A 12,600-nucleotide genomic window follows, 5' to 3' on the forward strand; every position below is an offset into this window, starting at 1 on the left:
CTTATTTTACTACGGATCTTGAGATTTACAAGCTGCAACTATCAATCTGAAACTGTACAAGAGAAGAATGCATACAGTTCATAACCCATGGCACTGTTTTTCTCCAGTCTGCTAAACATTTTGTTTACATGTGGCTTCATGTAACTCTTGTTGTTAATGTTTAAAGTATTGGGCTTATTCAAAGTTTTGGCTCCTCTGTTTAATGAACATTATCATTTGCCTGAGTTTAGCATTATGGGTCTGAGAATGATCCCATGACCTCAAGTGCAAAGTTCCAGTTTTTTTTCAGCAAGGGGAAAGGAGAGGGGGCATCCAGTCCTATGTTGTTAGCCAGTTTCACAGTCCTGCAATGTTGACTGTGACTATCAATAAACCTTCTCTTTTTGGATAAAATGTTCTGTTTGGTCACAGTAAACTTAAAATGATGTTGTAGACATGATGGTCCAGGAATTATGAGAGAGGCAAGGATATTTTGGGGCAATATCTTTTATTAGACCAACTGTACAGTTTGGATAAAATTAGACAAACTTGTGAATGAAAAGCTTTCTTAATCATGACATTTCAGGCAGCTAAGTGAATGGCGTGTTACCATTTAGCTGCTTACTTCTGAATTCCTATTGAATGATTAATTATTTAGATTGATTTGTGGATCTAAATTATCTGCTCCATCAGCCCTTAACTACTAAGAAAGGCAGGAAGGAAAGAAAGAAGGAAAGAAAGAAAACAAACATGATAGGCACATAACATGCATACATAGAACCTGGAGGGCCTGCATCATTTACTGTTGTTTTTATTGAGTTCAAGATGAAACAATGAAATGTCCCCAAGCTATTTTATATGTTCTGCCTGAGTTTCAAATGTTATACGGAGACACGAAGAAAGATTCTATTACGCTTACTAGGCAAGTTAGTAGATTTAGGCACCTAAATGCAATTTCAATCCACCCTCCTTGAGTCCTTGAAAAACTACTAATGTAGAAAATGGGTTGGTCCTCTTCTTCCTTACTGCTTTTTGTGATTCATTCTTAAGAGTCAGATGATGATGTGTTACACAAGTCAATGTGGCATAGATTTTCAGGAACCTGAACAGGGTAGAAAAGGATAACACTTAGATTTCTAAATCCATTTTTATGTCCAAAAGGTGGAATAGAATCTGGGTCCGTGGTGTCCCATTTTTTATGACATTTTGTATTTGATATTCTCTTTCTTTTCCTAGTAGCAGTGGTGCTAATTCGACTCAGAAAAGATAACATCTAGAAATGGCAGTAGCTTTTGTTGATAATACTTCCTACTAAGCTTGCTTTTTGTCATTAGTGTTTGCTACTGCACTTATTAGCTGTTGAACAGCAAGTTCATTTAAAGTGCATCACCTCTGTTTCACTGCTCTGCACTACATCCGAGTCTTTTCTCCCCATCCATCAGCACAGCAGGATATTTAGGTTTTCAGTGGCTGCTTGGCCAAAATTTAGTGGCATTATCAAAGCTGAGGGTTCCAGGTTTTTCTTTTTAAATGCAACATTAGTAAACATTCAGCGGAACTATTCTGGCACTGTTTCTGAAGTTAGATATATTGCCCAAATCTCTGTCATTAAACCCTATTTACTTTAATTTGTAAGCTGACATCAAACCATGTTCTGCTCTCAGTTACAGTAGTGTCATCTATTTGGCCCAAGTGCAGTAACCCTAATATTTCCAGTGCAATTGGATACAGGAACAGGCTAAGGAAACTGCTTTTAACATGACTATCTGGTTAAACCCAGAACATCTCTTTGAAAACTTAGAGGAGGGAACATAACACATACAGTTGCATCATAGACATTTGTTTAAACTGCAGCATGGCAAGACAGGCAAGAAGGTAGACTTCTTAAAAGGAAGCATTTAATGTTTCATCATGTATTAGGAAAACCTTTTAAAATATATTATCTTCTCAGAGTTAACTATTTTTGGGCTGCTACTTTTTCACAACCCTAGGGCAGCATTCCTTCTAGAAGCCAGTTTTACCCTTCTTTGAAACATTCAATCTGTATGGGTCCTTAGAAACCAAGAGCATATCTAGAGGGGAGGGGGGAGGTGGCAAAGGCACAGCCCTGGGCACTTTATACGGGGTGCCAGTATTCCCCCTCCCCCTGGGAGTCTTTCCCATGACAAGTGCAGCTCCGGGCTGCCTGGTTATAGGAGCTGGGCAGGTGCAGACTCCACAGCAAGAAGCTGGTGCCCAATGTTTCTGGTGGGGGGGATAAAAAGGTGCCCCCCCTGAGGACACTTCGCCATGGAAGGCACAGCCCTGCACCAGAGGTTAGAAAAAGAACGGGGCTCTAAAGGGTCCCTGGGGAACCCATGCTGCTGTCTGTTTTTCAGCAGCAGCAGGCTGAGCCCAAACTGCAACAAAAGCAGCCTCAGGAGTAGCATTTGCCATCCAAGGAGAACCCTGTCAGGTAAGATGCCATTTCTACTCCTCCCCACCCCCAGCTCTCCAGAGGTCAGCATAATCCCCTCCCTCTGCCATCCAAAGTACTGACAGAGATTGCTATGACTCTTTTAAACAACTCTAAATTTTCAGGGGTGCATTGGTGAAATACCAGTAGTACATCTAATGGCTAACAGTAAGAACAGCAATCAGATGCAAAATGTGATTATCAGAGTTCATTTTCTTCATTTACCTTCACCCCATAAAAGTGGTTATAAGACACCACTGAAAAAGGCACAACTGGGAATAAAAGTTTATTTGTTTTTTCTCTGTCTGGGTGTACAGTGGCAGGCAAAGGAAGTGCATTTTTAAATAATAAAGATAACTCAGATAACTGTCTCTATGGGCTTATTCATGATGGGCCTAATTCTTTAATATTTTCTCACATTAAAGGGTTTATGTCTGGTCCCATGACTTCCATGGGATTAATCAGGTAAGGGAGATAAGAGGAATATTACTGCGAGCTCCAGAAGTTCAAAAATCACAAACACCCCCAAGATGATAAAAATGGCTTAACAGTCCTGAGGTTTTTAATATGAATGATTTTCAGTGTGTGCATTTATTTGCATTTTTATTTCAAACATTTGGGACCAGAAACGGTTAATGCAAAAGGTGTATTCCTCCTCACTGCTGCGTTGTTACTCAATTTTAAGGGTCAGATAATGATGTATTAAAAAAGTAGATGAATTCATGGATTTTCATGGACCTTAGCAGTGTAGAACAGAATTGGACTTAGGCACCAAAGCCACTCAGACAGCCAATGGGTGGAAGGCAATTGAGCCTTTAAGAAGCATCTAGGTGCATATAAGTGAAATAGAATTCAGTCTTTGGTAAAAGGTACCCCCCCAATCTTCCCCTATTCTTTTCCTGGCTTACAAATGAACTTGAAATGTATTTTGTGGGACTTGTAAGGTACAGCAGGAGTGCTCTTGCACCTATGTAGGGTCAAGGCAGTGAGACTCTTACATTACAACTATGACAAAACATTTAGTTAGAGAGCCCTGAAAACCAAAGATATCCTTAGAAAATCAATAAACTAATTCACTGGTTAATCTATGGGGCTGGATCTGACCCATGGAGCCATCAGATCTGGTCTGCAGACATGGTTCTTTGGCAGCATTCAGCAGCAGGGGGGGAGGGGGGGCGTGCTTCAGCGATGTGTAGTAGTGGAGGCAGCTTCTGTGCCACAGTAGGGAGAAGCAGTAGTAATGAATACTTCCCCCATTTCATGGCAGGAAGAAGTGGCAGTGGAAGCAGTGGCTAAGTCCTAGGCCTACGTCCCTCTGATCTGAGCTGGGTCAGTCTGGTCCACAGCCTGAAAAGGTGGCTGAACAGTGCTGTATAGCAATAACTGAGCATCTAAGTTCTATGGCATTTTTTCATTCTAAGTTTGGATGGTCTAAGGTACATTATGAAGAATATGTCCTTTTAACTGTCATAATTTTGTGAAAAAGACAAACGCACACATATACATATACACACACACACACACACACACACACACACAGAGTATATACAGAATATACATATAAATGCATACATGCACACACACATATATATAGATATCCACATATATACACATATATATGTGTATGTGTGTGTGTATATATGTATTTATATGTATGTGTATATATATAAATATGTATATACGCATATATAATATGTATGTATGTGTGTGTCTACACACACACACACACACACACACACACGGAAAAGGTGTCTTTTAAAGGTCTTTGGGACTGATCTTGTCAGGTACTGAGTTTCTTGGCTCACATTGATTTCAGCATACAGCAGGCTTGTGCGCCATATATGCACTTATTCCAAAGAATAGTCTTGCTGCAGAAAAAAAAAAAAGTCTCATCTGAATGCTCATAAACAAATAAATAAATAGAAAGGACTGAAAATACTGGTACATTTGCTTGGCTTGTTCTTTGAAATATTTGTTGATGCTTTTTTTCATTTCACTTGCAAACTCCAAAAAGGAAACAAAGATAAGTCAGCTTGCATTTCTTCTAAGTCAGATTGTCCTGCATTTGCTTCAGTTGTGGTTTATCAAATATGATTAATGATAAACACGTAATAAATATGAAAGATTTGTCTTGAAATATTTTGTTCAGAACTCATAAATATATTAGTAATTTTGAATGTATTTTTCAATGTCATCCATTTTTGCATGAATTAATATTAATGATAATATATGCATGACAATGTATAACATTTATTGTAGAATCCTTAACAAAAAAAAATACTAAATGTTCAAAATTATCAAAGTACTATTGTGGAAGAAATCATAAATCTTTAAATTAAGGTTAGTTTGTTGCAAATGATTTGTATTTCCTTTAATTTAGATCAGTGATTTTCAACTATTTTTTCATTTGAGGGCCCCTAAAAAACTTTGAATGGAAGTGCAGACCCCTTTGGGAATTCTAAATGGAGGTGTGGACCCCTTTGAATTGTAAGTGTTGGTATTCACATACTTTTCATTGATCTTTCATGGACCCCTTAGACACAAGTCTGTGGACCCCCAGGGGTCTGTGGACCACAGGTTGAAAACCACTGATTTAGATGGTTGTTGCTTCTTATACATTGCTACTCATCCATACAATACATCCCAATATGACCCAAATACTGTAAACACCTGTGTATTGTGTTTAACTTAAAGCATCTGAATATTTGTCTTCACTTGACATCTGGAATCAAGTTTGGATTTTATGGTACCAAAATCTTGTTAGTTCAGCTCTCTTTCATAAACGTATCAGATTTATCTTTACTATGGTTTAGGTTTTTTGGGGGTGGCTGTTACTCTTGGTGTTGCTTTTTTTAACCACAGAAAACAGAGTTTTAAGCTTCATTAGATCTGGGAGGGTGAGGGTGAGGTGAGGGGTGCAGAATTCTTCTGTTTTGGATCTGAGAGGGTGGCATTTTTCTTTTTTTCTCTCTTTGGGTCTGAGTGGAAGCCAAGGGCAAAAGGCAGGTTTGAATTCAAGAGTCTGTATCTGAAACTTAGCTAAATATCTGAGAGGTTTGGCTTCCTGGTCTCATTTTTGGTCCATCTCTATTTAATTTTTTTTTTCCAATGGAGTGGATTTGTGATTCAATCTCTCCATCTTCATGCAATGTATGACTTTATTTGTAGTCCACAAGTCATCTGAATGATGAGGTGAGAATGTATTTAGATATTAAAATAAATTCCAAGCCTCAGTGATTTTTTCTGCATCTACTGAAAATCAAGCAAAAGCTACAGAGACTGACCCACATATAGAATTTATACATACTAACCATAAATATTACTTGTTAGTTTTGCAAATGTGATCACTAAGTATTTATTTCTTCTTTTCAGCATTCCTGAGACATGCATTTTGTATTTCATAAATTGCAAATTAAAAATTAAAAGGTGAACTCCTGGAATAGTATTTAAAATATGTTATACTATATTATTTTTATAGGAAGTAGAGATAAGATTTTTGTTTTTATAGAATTCACCTTCCTGGGGTTTCTATTGTCTAGCTGCTATTTAGGCACTTCAAGCCTCATAATTTAATAAGTGGAGCTACAGAAAGTCAAGTGTGTGTTGATCCTTATATTAATAAACTATGACCCACAGCTAAAATTCTAAAGGGATGGAGTGCTATCTCTTTTGTCCCATCCCCCCTTATAATACTGAATGTAAATTGACCCACTGTACATTTTCAGATCAAGCTTAGAGCTCAATTTAGATTTGAGCACATTCAAACTTCTTAAAACCCAAGTTTCATTCAAATGTGAGTTTTTCACTGCACACACAGCTCTAATCAAAAGTGGAGCTGTATAGAAAGGTTTAAATTTAATCCAAATCTCAGTGAATTTCATGAATCTGCCTACTCAAGCTTTACATGAGTGGGCTCATAAATGTTATTTCTACTTTTATGCATGATAGATTGCAGGCTGCTGCTGCTGCTTCTTCTGGGCTTCACAGCAAATACCACAAACCAGAGTTTGCCTTTACCTTCATGCATTTTTCATAGATCCAGCTAAAAGTAAAACTGTACTGATTGATAATGGCTAATGAATGTGTAAACTGTTAGTAAATGTTTTCCACAGGTTACTAGCTTGTGTCACAGGCAGTTGAACTGGATAACTGATTATCCATAAAGATCACATTAGTACATTAAAGAACAATTTGTCAAATACGCAGGTGACAGAAGAAAGCTGAAAAAGCAGAGACATTAAATATTTGTTATGTTGCATGCTTAAGGGATCTCTGTGCATGATAATAGACAAGATTTTGGATACTTTACTCCACATATAAATGCTCTCAGGTTCTTCCCCTGCTCCCCCCCCCCCTTCCTCCCAGGGAGAAATAATATGAAATGTTTCCAGTATTTCTCTAAAGGAACATCATACACAAAGAATCAACTTGCATTCTTTTCCCTTCTGAGAAAGCCACATTTTTGCACACTCGCAAACAGTTTTGGAATCAACACCAAATGGATGCTTATAGATCACTTTAGAAAAAAGTGACAGATTTGGCTGGAACTTTATTTAAACACATTGTTGCAAGCTAATGCCTATAGTTAACTTGTATTTTACAAAATGAATTTCTGGAATGACAAGATCTTTATTCTTTCCTGCTGTTGTTGTTATTTAGTGACTCCATTTTTCTCACCACTGCAAGCTAAACCTGGGATGTTTTCCTGGTCAAATGTATGACTCAAATGAGATAAAGTTACTCATCTCACGTCATAGACTTCTAGAACCAGGTAAGAGCGAACAGTTGGTAGGATGACACACCTTGTTTTCTGAGGAATTTTCTAAGGAACAAGATAAAAGTCAAGATGTAAGATGTATTTCACATTGAGATGGACTTTATTATTTTGAAACAATTTATCAAAGCTGATTTTTTAAATGGCCACCTTTAGGTTTCAGATTCAAGCATGCCAGTTAAGTAAGGCAGCTCAAACTTTTCAGAGAGAGGTTTTTTTTCTGACTTCATGAAGTGCCAAGAAGACTTCACTGTATCACAACCACTGAATTCTCAGTTTCAAGGATTTCTCCACAACTCTAACAGGCAGAAGCATGATCAGATAGTCAGCCGGTGGAGTAACAGTGAGTTATATCAGCTAATGAATGTGTAAACAGTTAGTAAATGTTTTCCAATGGGTTACTAGCTTCAGTCTGAGCCATAATATTCTAATGAAATCTTAGGTTCCAAAGTCTAATATTCTGTGGTAAATTCCTGTCTGCCCCACACGATAGAATCACAGAAGCGCAGAATCACAGAGCTCTCAGACCAAGGAATCCTCTCTTGTCCTGGGCTGATATATGAGATTTAGTTGGCTTGAAAATTGGCAGGATGTCCTACCTCTTTTACATGGGGCAGGTGGGAGAAGAAGGGACCTGTTGACAATGCAGGGACATGGTATGCTGAGCTCAGGGCTGGGGAACAGACCCAGGAAGTAGCCTGAACATCTAGAGCAGAATACCATTATATTTTGCATGTCCAAATGGCAGTTACCCAGTCACGTAAGTATCATTGTTCATAGATTCATAGATTCATAGATGTTAGGGTCGGAAGGGACCTCAATAGATCATCGAGTCCGACCCCCAGATCATCAAGTCCAACCCCCAAGTACCCCATTGTTGGTACTTTACACAATTTGGGATCTTATTCCATATACAGCATAGACACATGAGTAGGCCCTGAGTTAAATTGCAGGCCCAGCTCATGGTGCAGCAGCTCCTTTAATCTTGGAGTTCCCCCTCTGTGCCCCCACTGCCACTGATTCATGGAGGGGCCCTGTGGCCCCACCTCTCACTGCTTGCTGCCACAAGTTAGGAATTATCTAGTCAGCTGTCTAGCTCTACTTTTGAAGCTGGCCCCCAAGGCAGCCAAGAGAGGATGATGTGTGGTGCCAGGAGAGAAGGGCATAAATCAAAGGGTGTGTGGCTCATTCAGATAAATGAAGCCCTAACTAGGAAGGGGCCCATTGTTCTCAATGGGACAGAAACTTCCCTGCTGCGCTCTACCCAATGAACATTAAATGCAAGGTCTAGTGTGCCAACTGCAGGAGCATGACTGGAAAGGACATTGGATAATATCTGAGCACTCTGCAGGGAAATCTGAGAGATGCAGGCTCAAAACCCTCTGGGTAAGAGCTGTTTAAGATCTCTACCTCCTGCTTCCTTGGCAAGTGCACTAACAAATGGGCTGTTAAGCCAAAGTATAGGAGGGTCCATGTCTTCCTCCCCATCCAACATCTTTTACTGAACTAACGTTTGGGGACTTAACATTCAGGTACCTGGAGCCAATTATGTGCCTGGCTACATTGAAGCCTACTTTGAGTGCTCAGTAGTTGTACGTATGCCTGTGCATTTACACTGCACTGCAGGATCACAAATGGTGCATAAATGAGAAAGATGGGAAATTATATCTTGTATTCAAAAGCATGTCTACCTTTATCCCAACTATATATGTAGGCAAATAAAGGATATTACTGTTAGAAAGATTTGCCTTTTGAAAGATGGAAAAGGATATTACCTTAAAATAATTCACAAATTAAATATAAATGGTTTCCTATCCTCTATTTATGTAAGAAAACAGTGTCTTTTAGCTTTAAGAGTGTTGACTGTTCCATCACTGCTTCATTTTCTAAAATGCTGTGGGAGGCAGAATAGTGTCCTATGAATAACTTCATGTTTTAGTCATGATGTATGTGTCCTCTGCTTCTCTGGGGAGCTAAATGCAGTGAGGATGATCTCATGGAGGCTGGTCTCCCCTGCAAAAATGTTTACTACCAATTCTTCTTTCCTTGTCCCTATTAGGGGTATTTTAGGCCAGAAGAGCTTCTGTTTGTTGTCCCTCTGAGCCCTACTGACTTACAAGAAAGTGCACGTGCTCTGAATTTTTATGTAGCTTAATGAAGGTTGAGTGGCTGGGGCATCAAACCTGGGAGCCAACTTAGAGGGGGCACAAGAATGGCAGCCATCATTGCATCTGATTCAGCCACTGTCACTGCTGGCTTTATCACAGCATCACCTACATCACAGCCAACAGCTAACCTACATCTGTATAGTATCAATACCCTTTACAGAAACCTAACTATCAGGGTCTGTGCCCTGGGCAGTGGCAAAATTCTTCCTTCCCAATGCTGTACTATAATGACTTGCACAAGATTGATCCCTGTCATAGAATCATAGAAAATTAGGGTTGGAAGGGTCCTCAGGAGATCATCTATTTCAACCTCCTGCTCAAAGCAGGACAATCCCCAACTAGATCATCCCAGGCAAGGCTGGGTCTTAAAACCCCCAAGGATGGAGAGTCCACAACCTCTCAGGGTATCCTGTACCAGTGTTTTATTACCCTCCTACTGAAAAAAGTTTTTCATAATATCTAAGCTAAACTTCCCTTGCTGCAACTTGAGATCATTGTTCCTTGGTCTGTCATCTGCCATCACTGAGAACAGTCTAGCTCTATCCTCTTTTGAACCCCCCTTCAGGTAGTTAAAGGCTTCTATTAAATCCTCTCTCAGTCTTCTCTTCGCCTAGTAAATAAGCCTAGTTCCCTTAGCCTCCCCTCATAAGTCACATGCCCCAGCCCCCAAACCATTTTTGTTACCGTCCACTGGATTCTCTCCAATTTCTTTCAGATGTCTAGATGCATCTCGGTAATCCCTCTATGACATCTTGGATCCAGGCTCCAGGAAGGAGCAGACTTCCTGAGGCAACAGGTTAGATTGGCAGATGGATTCCTCCACCCGGTACAGAAGGGAATCTCCAACCACCACCACCCATTGCTTCTTCTTGGTGGTGATTGTCTCAATCCTTCCCACCTCTGGGAGGCCTGGCCTGTCTTCCTCCACCAATGTGAGATGCTCCTTGCCCTCAGCTGCTAGTGCTCCATATCTATTCTCCAGATGAATTCTGAAGGTGGAGATGAAGATTTCTGCTTACTGCCAGAAGTCACAAGCTTCTGGCTTCCAGCTTCCTGGGAGTCCATGTCCTCTCCCTTCTCTAGCGCTGCTTCTGGCAGTTCTTCCTCCACAGTCCTGGAGGTCTCCTCCAGCACTGAATCAATGAACTCCTCATGGCAGAGGATACTTCAGAGCCTCACTATCTCCTCCTGTAGCTCTCTTGCCTGTTCCCTGAAAGATATCACTAGGAGGCACTGCTCACACCACAGGCACTCCCTCACTTGGCCATCACTAGAAGAGACCTGCAACTCACATTCCCCAAAACACCAAACCTGGACCTGAGTGGAAGCCAAAATGGTGAGTGGTCCTGCCTGGAGAGAAACTTCACATGTGCAAGCAGAGGCACTGGCAGTGGCTCTGGCATTGTGACATCTTCCAGCTATTTCCTTGGCTCTCTTAATCTGCCTCTTCTCTTTACTGCCCTTCTTCCAAGCACACATTGGCCCCAAAGGGTTCCTTTTCCCCTGCTTCCTCATGCTAAGCTGAAAGGCTGTCCCCTCAAAGGGGGTGAGGAGCAAGTTTCTGGAGTACATTTCCAGTAGGAGTTGTGGGGCAAAATATATTTCTGAAAGAAGTTGTAAGACATGATTGCCTGAACTAATACAGAACTCTGTGAACCAGGAAGTCTTCCTAGTCCTATGTCCAGCATACCTATATTCCTATGTTTTACAATATAACCAAAGGAACAAGAGAAGATTTAAGCCCAGGGACTTCACAAGGAGCTGGCAGTACCCAAAATCCATGAAAAAAATCCATCCATTTCAGTTCCTAAATATATAACTATTAACCTTAGGCTCTAAAGGCTATGATTTTGGAAAATGAGCAGTGATATGGGATGCTTCTGTTTCAGATTCTGATTGTCACAGCATGAGTGCTCTGTAGGTTCTGGAAATTTGGTCACTTTAAGGTGTCTCAGGTTGAGCATGCAAAAAACAAGGCATTTCATATTATTTCGTTTGCAATACCATTTAAACTGTTCTTTGAATTTAAATAATAGTTTTTCCATTACTTGTATTATTTGGGTAACTGTGCTGAAACATAGGTAAAAAGTCTTGAGACATGGCTGTTTCATACATACCAATATAACTTCCCAAGACAAATGATAACACCATATAAAATCCAGATATTTTAAAACTATATTTTAATTTTCATGTAATTATTCAGGAATAACAGCACTGCATCTGCCAGGGTCAAGGGTCTGAAAACATATCAAATCTCTTTCTGATATCTGTCACGTTATATGAAAAAAGCAGCTTGGGTGTCAAATTACATTTTAATATTTGTGCTATTTACCTCATTATCTGTGATTTTCTGCACTCTTTTATACGCTTATGGACATTTGGATAAATTACAACACAATATCAAGATGCTACATCTTTGCTTTATCTAGTCAGTTGTGTTGACTCCTAAAACAGCAATGTGTTCTGTTTTAATTTTTTCCTATTTATTATCCATTCTCAGAAGCAGGTGAAGTATAAATATGAGGGATGAAATAAAAGAAAGGTATTTAAATCTGCTAGAGACTAGTTGAAACCTAATTTGTTTGATAGTGGGGGTGTCTATACAAGATGCTTTACTGCACAGTAGCCTAGTTTACTGATCAGTAAGTGCATGTATCTACAGGTGCATGTGTTTACTGCACTGTAAAAACTCTTAATCACACTTCATTTGCTACCTGCAAATGCAGGTAGCAAATTTAAGCAGGTTTAGTTATTACACAGTAATAAATGTGTAGATGTGACCTGGGAGCAAGTTTGCTCCTGGGTCAACCCAATCACTAGGGGGCCTCCCTCAGGCTAGCCCCAGGGCTCTGGGATGGGAGCCTCTCCTGCTCCAGGGCTGGGCTGCCTCTATGACAGCTCCTGCCTCAGGCTTTAAAAGCCTGCAGACATTTTGAGCCCTGGAGTACACATTCAGGGAGAGTGAGGGCACTCCAGACCCTATGTTCCTCTGGGCAGGCGAAAGCTTACCTGTGCTAGTAGGCCTGTACCCCAGTATCTCTGACTACCTCTGTACTGCTGTGCAGCTGGCAGTGCCACCCTATCAAGGGCCTCAGGGTGCTGCAGGGTACAGCAGTCTGCTCCAGCTTCCAGCCAGGCCTGTCAACCCCCAGGGCCAGCTGAAGGCAGCTTCTGGCTGGTAGGGCCAGCCCTACCTGCCAGCAGCGTACTCCCAACAGCCCGCC

Source organism: Alligator sinensis, unplaced genomic scaffold (genome assembly GCF_000455745.1).
Source record: "Alligator sinensis unplaced genomic scaffold, ASM45574v1 scaffold126_1, whole genome shotgun sequence".
In the NCBI taxonomy this organism is placed as follows: domain Eukaryota; kingdom Metazoa; phylum Chordata; order Crocodylia; family Alligatoridae; genus Alligator; species Alligator sinensis.